This window comes from Manis javanica, chromosome 8 (genome assembly GCF_040802235.1).
Source record: "Manis javanica isolate MJ-LG chromosome 8, MJ_LKY, whole genome shotgun sequence".
Classification (NCBI taxonomy): domain Eukaryota; kingdom Metazoa; phylum Chordata; class Mammalia; order Pholidota; family Manidae; genus Manis; species Manis javanica.
Window position 1 is genome coordinate 41,080,921 of NC_133163.1, and position 12,234 is coordinate 41,093,154.

At 38.5% G+C, this 12,234-nt stretch overlaps 1 long non-coding RNA gene across 2 annotated transcripts; it reads right to left on the minus strand.

Moving 5' to 3' along the window:
* Nucleotides 1-451: 451 nt before the first annotated feature.
* Nucleotides 452-11,882, minus strand: LOC118972275 (uncharacterized). Of its 2 annotated transcripts, XR_012120868.1 has the most exons (4): nucleotides 11,782-11,882; nucleotides 11,520-11,653; nucleotides 2,518-2,663; nucleotides 452-538 (listed from the first exon to the last, which is right to left on the minus strand). It is a non-coding gene; the product is annotated as an uncharacterized lncRNA (long non-coding RNA). The 2 variants fall into 2 exon arrangements; XR_005061157.2 differs by having other exon boundaries at nucleotides 11,520-11,879.
* Between the last annotated feature and the right edge of the window lie 352 nt (nucleotides 11,883-12,234).

The following is a 12,234-nucleotide window of genomic DNA, read 5'->3' on the forward strand; positions in this document are numbered from 1 at the left end:
GTCATTCCTTGGTCTCACTGAATTCATAGTGAATTTGCCTGGGGCTGAAATCCACTGGCAAAACACCCTTAATTTCTCATTATTTCATCACAGGATATCAATATAGCTTACTAAAAATAAGGCAAGTCCACTCCTAAAAAGAAGACACTGTTCCTCAAGACCTTTGACATGCCAGAATCATTGTACTGTCAAGAGCATTTCTCTCCACCAGGACATTTCCAAAGGTTACCAATGGGGAAATCTTCATCAATTGGGCTCTCACATTTTGCCAGAGACTATATCATGCCTTCCACATTCCACTCAGGAAAGGGCCCTTTGTGCCAGCCAGAAAGTGAGTGAGCCAGTCCTAAGCCCCATCATACTGTCAGCTTCCGCAGACTTCACTCTCAGTCAGTTTCACCACCTATGTCAGTTTAGGTCCTCCAAGAAGCAGATGCTAAGATGTGTTAGACATGCAAACGATTTACTCGGGGGAGGATAACAGGAAGGGAGCAGGAGTGGATATGGAGACCCTCAGACTTCCTTGCAGATATGACTCCTGCAAAAGGAGAGAAGAAAAGGATTGGTTGGGAAGAGGATCAAATCTCAGTGCAGTCCACAGAAAGTCTTGCCAAGCTGATGGAGAGCTCCCAAGAGAAGACTGCCACTAGAAGAGCCCACAGCAGGCAGGCAAGGCCCAGATGGAACACCACACTGTGTTCAGTCAGTGGCTGGGAGCCACCAGGGAAGCATGGCTTTGGTGGGAGCACCCTGTGGCTCTAAATTGAGGTAGGTGGAAACTGACAGTCAATTGTGACCAGAGCAGTTCCTATGGAATGATGGTGTGCAGGGTGTAATTCCATCACTGCTCTATGTGATGTGTCCTACCCCAGTGTTTCTGAGGATCCTCAGACTAGAGTGCTTGTATCACATGTCTCTGGTTTTTGAATTCCTACTCCTGCTTAAGTACTCTGTCTCCCCTATTGGTCTCACTACCATTTTTCGACAACCCCAATGCTATCTGGGCATCTCTGCCCCAAATTTGAAGAAAGACCTTCACTTCATTCTACAAAGTGACATTACCACAGTGCTGTGAGAGGTAAGATATGTGACAACAGGGAAAATATTTGTGATAATGGGGACAATGCCAAGAGAGAAATGAACCATTTAAATTTTAATTTAGCTGTCATAAATCCCCTGGTCCTTCCCTGCCACAAGGAATCTTTTACTAGTTTTTTTTCATCCCTCCCACAACCTACCCCTCCACCCCTCATTTCTCCTCCTGAGAAATATTTCCCATTCAATTCATTTATTATCTTAGTTTCTCAAAATTTTCCTTCTCCTGGGTTGTCAGAAGGAAAAAAAATATCGGTATTCCTCTCTTTTGCATTCCGTTGTGTAGTTTGTGGACAGTTTTCTGTCTTTTATTTCAACTGCTACCTAAGATGAGGATCTGGAGTCTAACTAGGCATAACTAAAAAAAGGGTTAATTAAAGTGTTTATTTTAAATATTGTAGCCAATCTGGGATTTCTGGTACTTTTTCATATCTTGGTTTTTGCCCCTTTTGACTGAATTTCTATTTGTTAACAAATTATTAAAAACTCAGTCTCAAGATTAAACAGAAGGTTATGATAGAGGTAATCCAAAGATACAAGAAAACAAATAGCCATAAGCCACATCCTTTTCTATGCAATACCTTATCTCAAGTTCATTTTCCAATCTATTGGTATTTTCATCTTTGAAGATAGGTAACATTTAGTAATGGCAAATGTACATAAAAAAGACTACATATCAATTTATGAACAGATGTAGGCATGTAGCCAACATGTATAAAAAGAAAATGTTTTAGGGAACTGATTCTTTGATGTGTAAGTTCTTTTGTAAGAATTTTTCTTTATCTCTCCCATGAAAAAAAACCTAGTTCAAAGCACAATCAGTCTTTCATGGAAAGGACAATGGATGGAAGCAATTTGAAGCAAATGCCCTTTGATTAAAAAGATGACTATTTGACTTCTTAATAAATAATCAACATCAAAATAAAAGTCTAGATCTTTTCAAGTTCACATGTGTATGGTTTATTTTAGCAGAATTAAAATGGTATATGTACTTTGAACTGTATAGTTTAAATACTTTTAAAAGACTCCTTGGAAATAATTTTAAAATCACCCAACTTCACTCATGCACTAAAGCATGGAAAACTGAAAGCAAATCAATAGCCCCAGAATATGTATTTGCCTTTCAGCATCACCTTATACCTGTAGCTTTTATTCTGAAACTACCCTTGTATGTAGTTTGTTTTGAAGTCACTTTTGATAGCGGGAGGTATGTGCTGCAATATACAGATAAGCAGAAAATGAACTGTGGATGAAAAAGCTATTAGTTCTAAAACTCAAAGAGAGTAACAGCCTCAGCACTGTGTGTTTGTCTTTTTCTGATTTAAAATTTTCTCTCTTCTATATGCCATATGATTGCCCCAATTTTGAACAGCTTATTCTGCACTTGCATTAGTTTATTGCTACAAGAAATTTTTTTCTTACCTACAAATTCCTTAGAAAAGTGATGATGTTCACACATCTTGTCTCCTAAAATGCCCCAGAAATGGCAGCTATGGACATGGGGCAGGAACTCTGGTTGCTTCCCAGCTGACAATGCCACTTGGCCCCTGCTTCAACCATGGCTGTTTCTTTAAAAGACAAAGTTTCATTTTCATTTCCAAGAGTCCAGACAAAGGTTCTCAGTGAGTTGATATTTTCCACTCAAGCAAGCACAAAGCATAAAAATACAAACAATAGCTCTGCACTCAAATTTAATTCTAATTACGTAGTTCTCTGAGTAGGCATTAGCTGAGAAAAAAGAAATCTGCTTATGATCTGATTGTCCTTTGTTTGTGGCAAAAAAAGATTTCTTAAATGGTTGGAATTATTAAACTAATATTAAACTATTAATAAACTAGTATTAGTTTATGATCTAAAAAAATTAAGTTAAATTCGAAGTGAGGAGAATGAAAAGTATAAATTCTCTTCATATCCCCTTGTCTAGTAAAATACTTTTTATGGTAGTAATCACATAACAGTTTTCTGTGTATATTTCATGACCATTTTATGCATTTACATATACACTGTATATATGTAGTGGGTTAAATGATGTCCCCACAAAATTTATATCCACCAGGAATCTCAGAATGTGATCTTATCTGGAATAGGGAAACTGCAGATGTGGCTAAGGTAAGGATTTTGAGATGAGATCATCCTGGATTAGAGCTCCAAATCAATGATGAGTATTCTTATAAGAAATAGAAAAGAAGACACACACACAGAAGGAAAACCATGTGAAGACAAAGGCATTAATTGGAGTGGTACTTCTATAAGCCAAGACACTGCAAGGATTATCTGCAGCCACCAGAACCTGAAGAGAGGCATGGAATAGATTGTCCCTCAGAGCTTCCAGAAGGAACCAACCCTACTGACACCTTGATTTCAAACTTGTGACTTCCAGAGCAGTGAAAGAATAAATACCTGTTATAGGAAAGGGAAAAAGATGTCAACATGAGAAGTGAGGCAGCAACCTCCTCCCAAAATCACATATAACATGAAAATACACGAAATACAACTAATCCTGAAAGGGAAACCCAAAAACTGAAGAACAGAGGGCCTGCACCTGGGGAAAAGAGAAGACCTCACAGAAAATGGTAAAGTAGCAAAGCCATGATCAAGCAGGACCCAACACTCACCCCACCACAGCTCCTGGGCAGGAGGAACAGAAACAGAGCAGGGAGGAAGTAGAAGCCCAGGACTGCTAAACACTCAGCCCTGAATATCTGCTCTGGGAGCATGAACCCACATTACATGGTGCTCTGGAGATCAGTGGGTTGGAAAGCAAAGACAGGCAAAGTACTTGGAGTGCTAAAGGGGGAAAGATTCCACAGAATTTGCTGCTCAGGAGAAAGGACAGGTGGAAAAAATCATCCTGGCACACTCAGCCCAGCAGGTTGGGAACATTCAGGAGCTTCAGATGCTCTGTGCCCCTGGCTAGCAATGCAGCACTGAGACCACCACAGCTATTTGAAGCCTGCTGCTCCTTCCTCTCAGCAGGCACCAGACTGTACACCTGCTGCCCTCACCATCACACCAGGCCAGCTGGAGGGTGGCCCTGCCTACAGCAGCTACAGGGGCATAATGCAGAGGCTCCTCCCTGCGCACTCAGCACACTGGACCTGGCAGGGGAGGCAGGCGCTGAAGCTGGGAAGCAGGAAAGTTCTTTCCTCTTGGCAGGCACTGGTTCTGCTCACCTGTGACCCCCTGCCATTGTTCCAGGTACAGGGCAGCTCCAGAGAGTAGAGCTTCTGGGCACTAGAGGGTGCCACCTATACAAAGTTATTATTCCATAAGAATCACTAGAATAAAACACAAAAATTTTTTGTACAAACAACAATCCCACAAACACCAGGAAGAGAGCTCAGTGAAATAGAAATCACCAATCTTCTTGATAAAGATTTCAAAATAAAAATCATAAACATGCTCACAGAGCTAAAGAAAATGTTCAAGATCTCAGGGAGAACTTCAAAAAAGAGACAGAAACTTTGAAAAATACAGTATCTGAAATGAAACATGCAATGGAGGGATTTCAAAGCAGATCAGATGAGGCAGAAGAGACAGTAAATGAAAGAGAAATCAGAGAAGAGGAAAACAAAGAAGCCAAGGGACAGAGAGAAAAAAGATCTCCAGGAATGAAAGAATAATAAGACAACTCTGCAACCAAACCAAATGGAACAATATTTGCATTATAGGGGTACCAAAATAAGAGAGATAAGGGATAGAAAGTCTCTTTGAGTAAATAATTGCTGAAAACTTCCCAGTCTGGGGAAGGAAATAGTCTCTCAGGTCATGGAAGTGCACAGATCTCCCAACATAAGGACCCTAGGAAGACAACACCAAGACATATAATAATTAAAATGGCAAAGATCAAGGACAAGGAGAGAGAATTGAAAGCATCCAGAGAGAGAAAAAAGATCATGTATAAGGAAAAGCCATTCAGGCTATCAGCAGACTTCTCAGCAGAAACCTTACAGGCCAGAATGGAGTGGCATGATATATTAAATGCAATGAAACAGAAGGGTCTCAAACAAAGAATACTCTCACCTGGAAATATTATTATTTAAATTTGAAGCAGGAATTCAACAATTTCCAGAGAAGCAAAAGCTGAGGGAATTTACCTCCCACAAAATGTCTCTACAGTGTATTTTAAAGGGGCTTCTCTAGATGGAAGTGCTCCTAAGGCTAAATAGTTATCACCAGAGAAAATAAAACCATGTTAAGGAAGTAGACCAATATATTACTAAGCAAATGCAAAATTAAATCAACTACCCACGAAATTGAAACTAGAGAAAAGAGGAAAACAAAATCAGTCAAGGAATACACAAACAGTACATAATATGACACCTAACATACAAACAGTGGAGGAGGAGGAAGGAGAAAAATAAAGAACCTATAGATTATGTTTGAAATAGCTTAGGAAGGGAGTTAAGTTAGACTGTTATATAATAAGGAAGCTTCCCTTGAACCTTTGGTAACCACAAATCTAAAACCTGCAATGGCAATAAGTACATATCTATCAATAATCACCCTAAATGTAAATGGACTGAATGTACCAATGAAAGATGCAGAATTATAGCATGGATAAAAAACAAGAAACATCTATATTCTCCCTACAAGAAACTCACTTCAAACCCAAAGATATACAAGACTAAAAGTGAAGGGATGGAAAAAGATACTTTATGCAAATAATAGGGACAAAAAAACAGGCATAGCAGTACATATGTCAGACAAAGTAGATTTCAAAACAAGGAAAGTAACAAGAGACAAAGAAGAACATTACATAATGATAAAGGGGTCAGTCCAACAAGAGTATATAACCATTATAAATATCTATGCACCAAACACAGGAGAACCAGCATATGTGAAAGAAATGCTAATAAAATTAAAGGGGGAAATAGAATGCAATGCATTCTTTTTGGAGACTTCAACACACCACTCACTCCAAAGGACAGATCAACCAGACAGAAAATAAATAAGGAGACAGAGGCACCAAATAACACATTAGAACAGATGGACATAACAGACATCTATAGTACACCCCACCCAAAAGCAGGAGGAGACACATTCTTTTCAAGTACACATGGATCATTTTCAAGAATAGACCACATACTAGGCCACAAAAAGAGCCTCAGTAAATTCAGAAGGACTGAAATTGTACCAGCTTCTCATACTACAAAGGTATGAAACTAGAAACAAATTATGCAAAGAAAACAAAAAGCCTACAAACACACGAAGGCTTAACAACATATTCCTAAATAATCAATGGATCAATGACCAAATAAAAACAGAGATCAAGCAATATATGGAGACAAATAAAAATAACAAATCAACAGCCAAAAATCTGTGGGATGCAGCAAAGGCCATTCTAAGAGGGAAGTATATTGTAATACAGGCTTACCTCAAGAAATAAGAACAGTCCCATATGAACAGTCTAAACTCACAATTAATGAAACTAGAAAAAGAACAAATGAGGCCCAAAGTAGGAGAAGGAGGAACATAATAAAGATCAGATAAAATTGAAAAGAATAAGAAAACAGAATCAATAAAACTAGGAGCTGGTTCTTCAAGAAAATAAACAAAATAGATTAACCCCTACCCAGACTTAGCAAGAAAAAAAGAGTATATACACATAAACAGAATCGGAAATGAGAAAGGAAAAATCACTATGGAAACCACAGAAATACAATAAACTGTTAGAGAATACTGTGAAAAATTATATGCTAACAAATAGGATAACATTCTAGAAAAGTACAACCTTCCAATACTGACCAAGGGAGAAACAGAAAATCTGAACAAATTACCAACAATGTTAATTGAATGGGTAATAAAAAATCTACCTAAGAACAAAACTGTTAGATCAGATGGCTTCACCACAGAATTTTATCAAATATTTAGAGAAGACTTAAAACCCATCCTCCTTAAAGTCTTCCAGAAAGTAGAAGTGGAGGGAATACTTCCAAACTCATTCAAGGAGGTACCTTCTAATACCAAAACGAGACAAAGACACCACAAAAAAACAAATGACCACTAACCAAGAAGGTGAAAAGCCTATACCCTGAAAACTTCATGATACTTATGAGAGAAATTTAAAAAGACACCAATAAATGGAAACAGATCCCATGCTTATGGATAGGAAGAATTAATATTGTCAAAATGGCCATCCTGCCTAAAGCAATCTACAGATTCCATGCAATCCTTATCAAAACACCAACAGCATTCTTCAACAAACTAGAACAAATAGGTCTAAAATTCATATGGAACCACAAAAGACCCTGAATAGCCAAAGCAATCCTGAGAAGGAAGAGCAGAGCTGGGGGATTTTACTCCCTGACTTCAAGCTCTACTATAAAGCTACAGTAATCAAGATAATTTGATACTGACACAAGAACTGACCCATAGATCAATGGAATAGAATAGAGAGCCCAGATATAAATACATACATATATGGCCAATTAATATATGATAAAGGAGCCATGGATATATAATAGGATATATAATAGGAAATGACAGCCTCTTCAACAACTTATGTTGGCAAAACTGGGCAACTACATGTGAGAGAATGAAACTGGATTATTGTTTAACCCCATACACAAAAGTAAACTTGAAATGGATCAAAGACCTGAATTTAAGCATGAAACTATAAAACTCATAGAAGAAAACATAGGCAAAAATCTCTTGAATACAAACGTGAGTAATTTTTTCCTGAACACATCTCCTTGGGCAAGGGAAACAAAAGCAAAAATGAATGAATGGGACTTCATTAAACTAAAAAGCTTCTTCACAGCAAAGGATACCATCAGCAGAACAAGAAGGCATCCTATAGCATGGGAAAATATATTCCTAAATAACACATCTGACAAGGGGTTAACATCCAAAATATATGAAGAACTCACATGCTTCAACACCCAAAAAGCAAATAACCTGATTAAAAAGTGGGCAGAGGATCTGAACAGACACTTCTCCAAAGAAGAAATTCAGATCACCAACAGGCACATGAAAAGATTCTCTACATCACTAATTATCAGGTAAATGCAAATTAAAACCACAGTAAAATATTCCCTCACACCAGTTAGGATGGCCAACATTGAAAAGACAAGGAACAACAAATGCTGGTGAGGATACGAAGAAAGGGGAACCCTCCTACACTGTTGGTGGGAATGTAAATTAGTTCAACCATTGTGAAAAGCAATAGGGAAGTTCCTCAAAAAAACTAAAAATAGAAATACCATTTGACCCAGGAATTCCACTCCTAGGAATCTACCTAAAGAAAACAAGTTCCCTGATTCAAAAAGACATATGCACCCCTATGTGTACTGCAGCACTATTTGCAATAGCCAAGAAATGGAACAACCTAAGTGTCCATCTGTAGATAGATGGATAAAGAAGATGTAGTATATATTATACACAATGGAATATTATTCAGCCATAAGAAGAAAACAAATACTACCATTTGCAACAACATGGATGGAGCTGGAGGGTATTATGCTCAGTGAAATAATCCAGGCAGAGAAAGACAAGTATCAAATGATTTCACTCATTTGTGGATTATAAAAAGCAAAACTGAAGGAACAAAACAGCAGCAGACGTACAGACTCCAAGAAGGGAGTAGCAGCAGTTACCACAGGACAGAGTTGATAATGCTGGGTTGGGAGGGGTGGAGAAGGGGATTAAGGGCCATTATAATTAGCACTCACAATATAGGTAGGTCACGGGGAAGGCAGTAGATAGAGCACTGAGAAGAAAAGTAATGACTCTATAGCATCTTAGTACATGGATGAACAATGACTGCAATGGGGTGGGGGGACTTGATAATATGGGTGAATGTTGAAACCACCGTGTTGCTCATGTGAAAACTTTGTAAGATTGTATATCAATGGCACCTTAATTCAAAAAAAGAAAAAAAGAAACAGCCATGAAAAAAAAAAGAATATTTGTTGTTTTAAGTCACTGAGTTTGTGGTCATTTGATATGGCAGCCCTAGTTAGCTAATACAGTCTATAATTATTTATGCACACACACACAAATATTGTTTTGGAAATTTTCCGTAAGGATCAGTTGTTCTCAACAGAAGTTGTGTTGCCCCATATAGAAACATATGAAGGTGGTTTGGGTTTCACATAATTGAAGGATGCTACAGGCTTTGCGTGGGCAACCTTTATACCAGTCCCACACAATTGTTCAGCCTTCTGCATGACTTTTGAATGTCTTACCAGACATTTATGCAGGTAAATAAACCAATTATAATCATTTAAGGTAAGAACCTTATGTTATACAAGTGAACACAAAGAATTTTTGCATAGTTTTAATATAAAACATTTTCTGAATTTTTTAGAAATACAATTACTGTAAAGTGAGAGCCATTTTTTCTTTTTTCTTTTTCTTTCTGTTTTGGTTTGGAATCACTCTGATGGACTAGGCACATCTGCATTTGTAGCTGTTGCCTCAAGGCATCTGACAGTGTCATTTTACCTCTAATTTCATTATGCCTAAACATTTACATAATTAAATGGATATTGTATTAATCAGGGTTTTCCTGATTAGTATGAAGAGATTTATTATAAGGAACTGGCTCATGTGGTTTGGAGGCTGACAAATCCCACCATCTGCAGGTGAGCCGGCAAGCTGGAGAAGGTGGTAGGTTTAGATGGTAGCTTAGGAAAATGCTATGGTAACTTGTATTATTTGATTATTGGAAATAAGGAACAGAAAATGGAACAGGACTGATGGAGTTTTAAAGCAATGTTCATGTTTAAATATGCATGATTTTCTGACCTGCACATATCAGCTTTTTCCACATCCCAAAGAATGGTAGTATATTCATGGACTATGTGAGGAAACTTCAGGTGTAGGGATGGAACTCTGGATCACAGGGTTAGCAATAACATTTACTTTTTATTCATTATAAGATTTCAAATCTTGTCTGTATTGATGACTACCTGTGTAAACTTGAGCAAGCTGCTTAGCTGCTCTAGACCTTACTTTCTTAATCCAATAGGTTCGTGCTGTATGTTTCAGTTCTGGAAGCTGTGTCAAATGAACTGCCATGGTCTCCCCCACTTTACTTTAAAGGAGGCTGCACAGTTGTAGATAATGCCTGTTAGAAGATGTGGACACTTACCCAGCCCACCACCCCCACCGCAGACATAACCCCCTTAATTTCTTTAAGGTTGCTGGCAAGATACAGGAACGTCCCCTGAGTCAACAGAACACAGAAAACTGCCTTTCTGCTTGAAACTAGAAAAAAGGGGAAAACAGGAAAAATAATGTCTCAACAAATCATCCTGTCATACAAGCATGAAGAATTCTAAGCAATGTAACTCCAAAACGTCTTGCTCTAACTGTATGGTATTCTGTGCCTTTTAAGATATGGTATGACAAACAATTTTTTATAATCTGCAAATGATTCTTTGAAATGTATCCTTTTACTCTTTTTTTTTTTTTTTTACAAAGTAGAGGAGAGCTCATTTTTGTTAACAAATAGAAGTAACACAATTCATATGTCAGTTTTGTTTGTTTAAAAGGTTTGGGGACATGTAAAGTGCCCAGAAAATTCCAACAGGCTGTTAGAATCAAATGGATCAGGACAGCTTCTTCAGCAATTGAATATCACTCTATATAACACTTTTTGGCTATAAATGAAGGCCTTGTTCTATACATGGTCTGGATGCTTCTGATTTTATTAAAACTATACTGAGAAGCTTGTTTGCTGTGAATTCCTGCCTTGTGGCTAACGGTACACAAAGTCAATACAGTGCCTGAGCAGCCATTAGGTCTCACACCACCCATGTCCCAGGTGGAATTAAATGTCCTTAAGTAGGCTGTTTTGAAATTCTAGTTTTTAAAGCATGCTTTTCAAAGCAGCAAAGTACAAATGACCATGTGTACATTTACTGCACTATGCAACCTGTATATAAAAGCTATATTGAACATTTATGAGGGTTCTCCTCTGAAAACCTGCAGATCATAATAGAAAGTATGTTTTTGCATTTTTACCAAAACCTCAGGCTCCAATAAGCTGAGGGCTTGATGGAGCCAATAAGTAAAAAGAGGGAACTGGTTACCACAATATATAGATTTCCTGGCACAAATAAATCTTTTTCACTCACTTAGGCCTCAAGGCAAAGGAATGAAAGAATCCGAGCAGTTCCAGAACCCTTTGCCTACATCTGCCCATGCCTCTGCTCTTTTTCTTTTCAGAGAGCAAGTTAGAAGAAGCAAAGCAGGCAGTGCCCATGGGTTTTGAAAAATAGGGTGAAGTGGAATCCTGAGAGCCTCTTTCATCTTTTCCATCACATGTCTAATACATTCCCTTGACTTTCAAATTTCAGAACTATTGCACATTGTTCAAACAGCAAAGGTCTAATTATAAATATCTCCAAATGTTTGCATTAAGTAAATCAACTTGTTTCCAAGGTAATCTAGAAAGAAAGATTCATTGCACTTACCATTTGAAAGTATTTAAATATACTTGATTTCCTCCCAACTGTTTTTTTCTAACAGTCGGGGTCCAAATAGGAAACCACTCTATTTTCTTTTCAAAGAGAAATCAATTCAGGGAATTGGTTGGATGACAGAAGAGCTGGAAGCCAAACAAAAGATAGTGAAGCCACCCAGAGATTAACAATAGCTGAGAGAGACAAAGGGAGGCAGGGGGTTTCCAGAGCCCAGAGTCAGGGTCACCAGACAGTAGGGGACACCGCAGCAGACCTGTCCCGTGGAGCTGGGCCAAAGGGGAGATACAGCCACTGCTGGAGAAGCCACTCAAATCACAGAGCTCTCCTGTGGGCTTCCTTCCTGCTGCACTCCACTCTTCACCCCACCCCACAACCTCTCACCAGAATCTCACATTGCCCAAAAGCCAGAAGTCAGCTGACATGGGAATCTGAGAATCACAGCCTACCAGGCAGAGGTGAGCCCCACTGCCACAGAGAGCAGAGGAGGGGATGGGAAGTGATCTGAGGACACAGTGAGATCAGTTTCCTTGACCATTCTCTGACTTCTTAAAGCCAAAGAAAAAGATATATCTGACCTGACATCTCTAGCTTATTGGATAACAGGGGTGGTAAGGTTCTGAAGGCTGCAGCAGCGGAACTCCACCTGACCTCTCCCTGCAGCATCGCCAGTCTCTCTCTCCATAGCTCTTCTGGCCAAAGCTCTGTC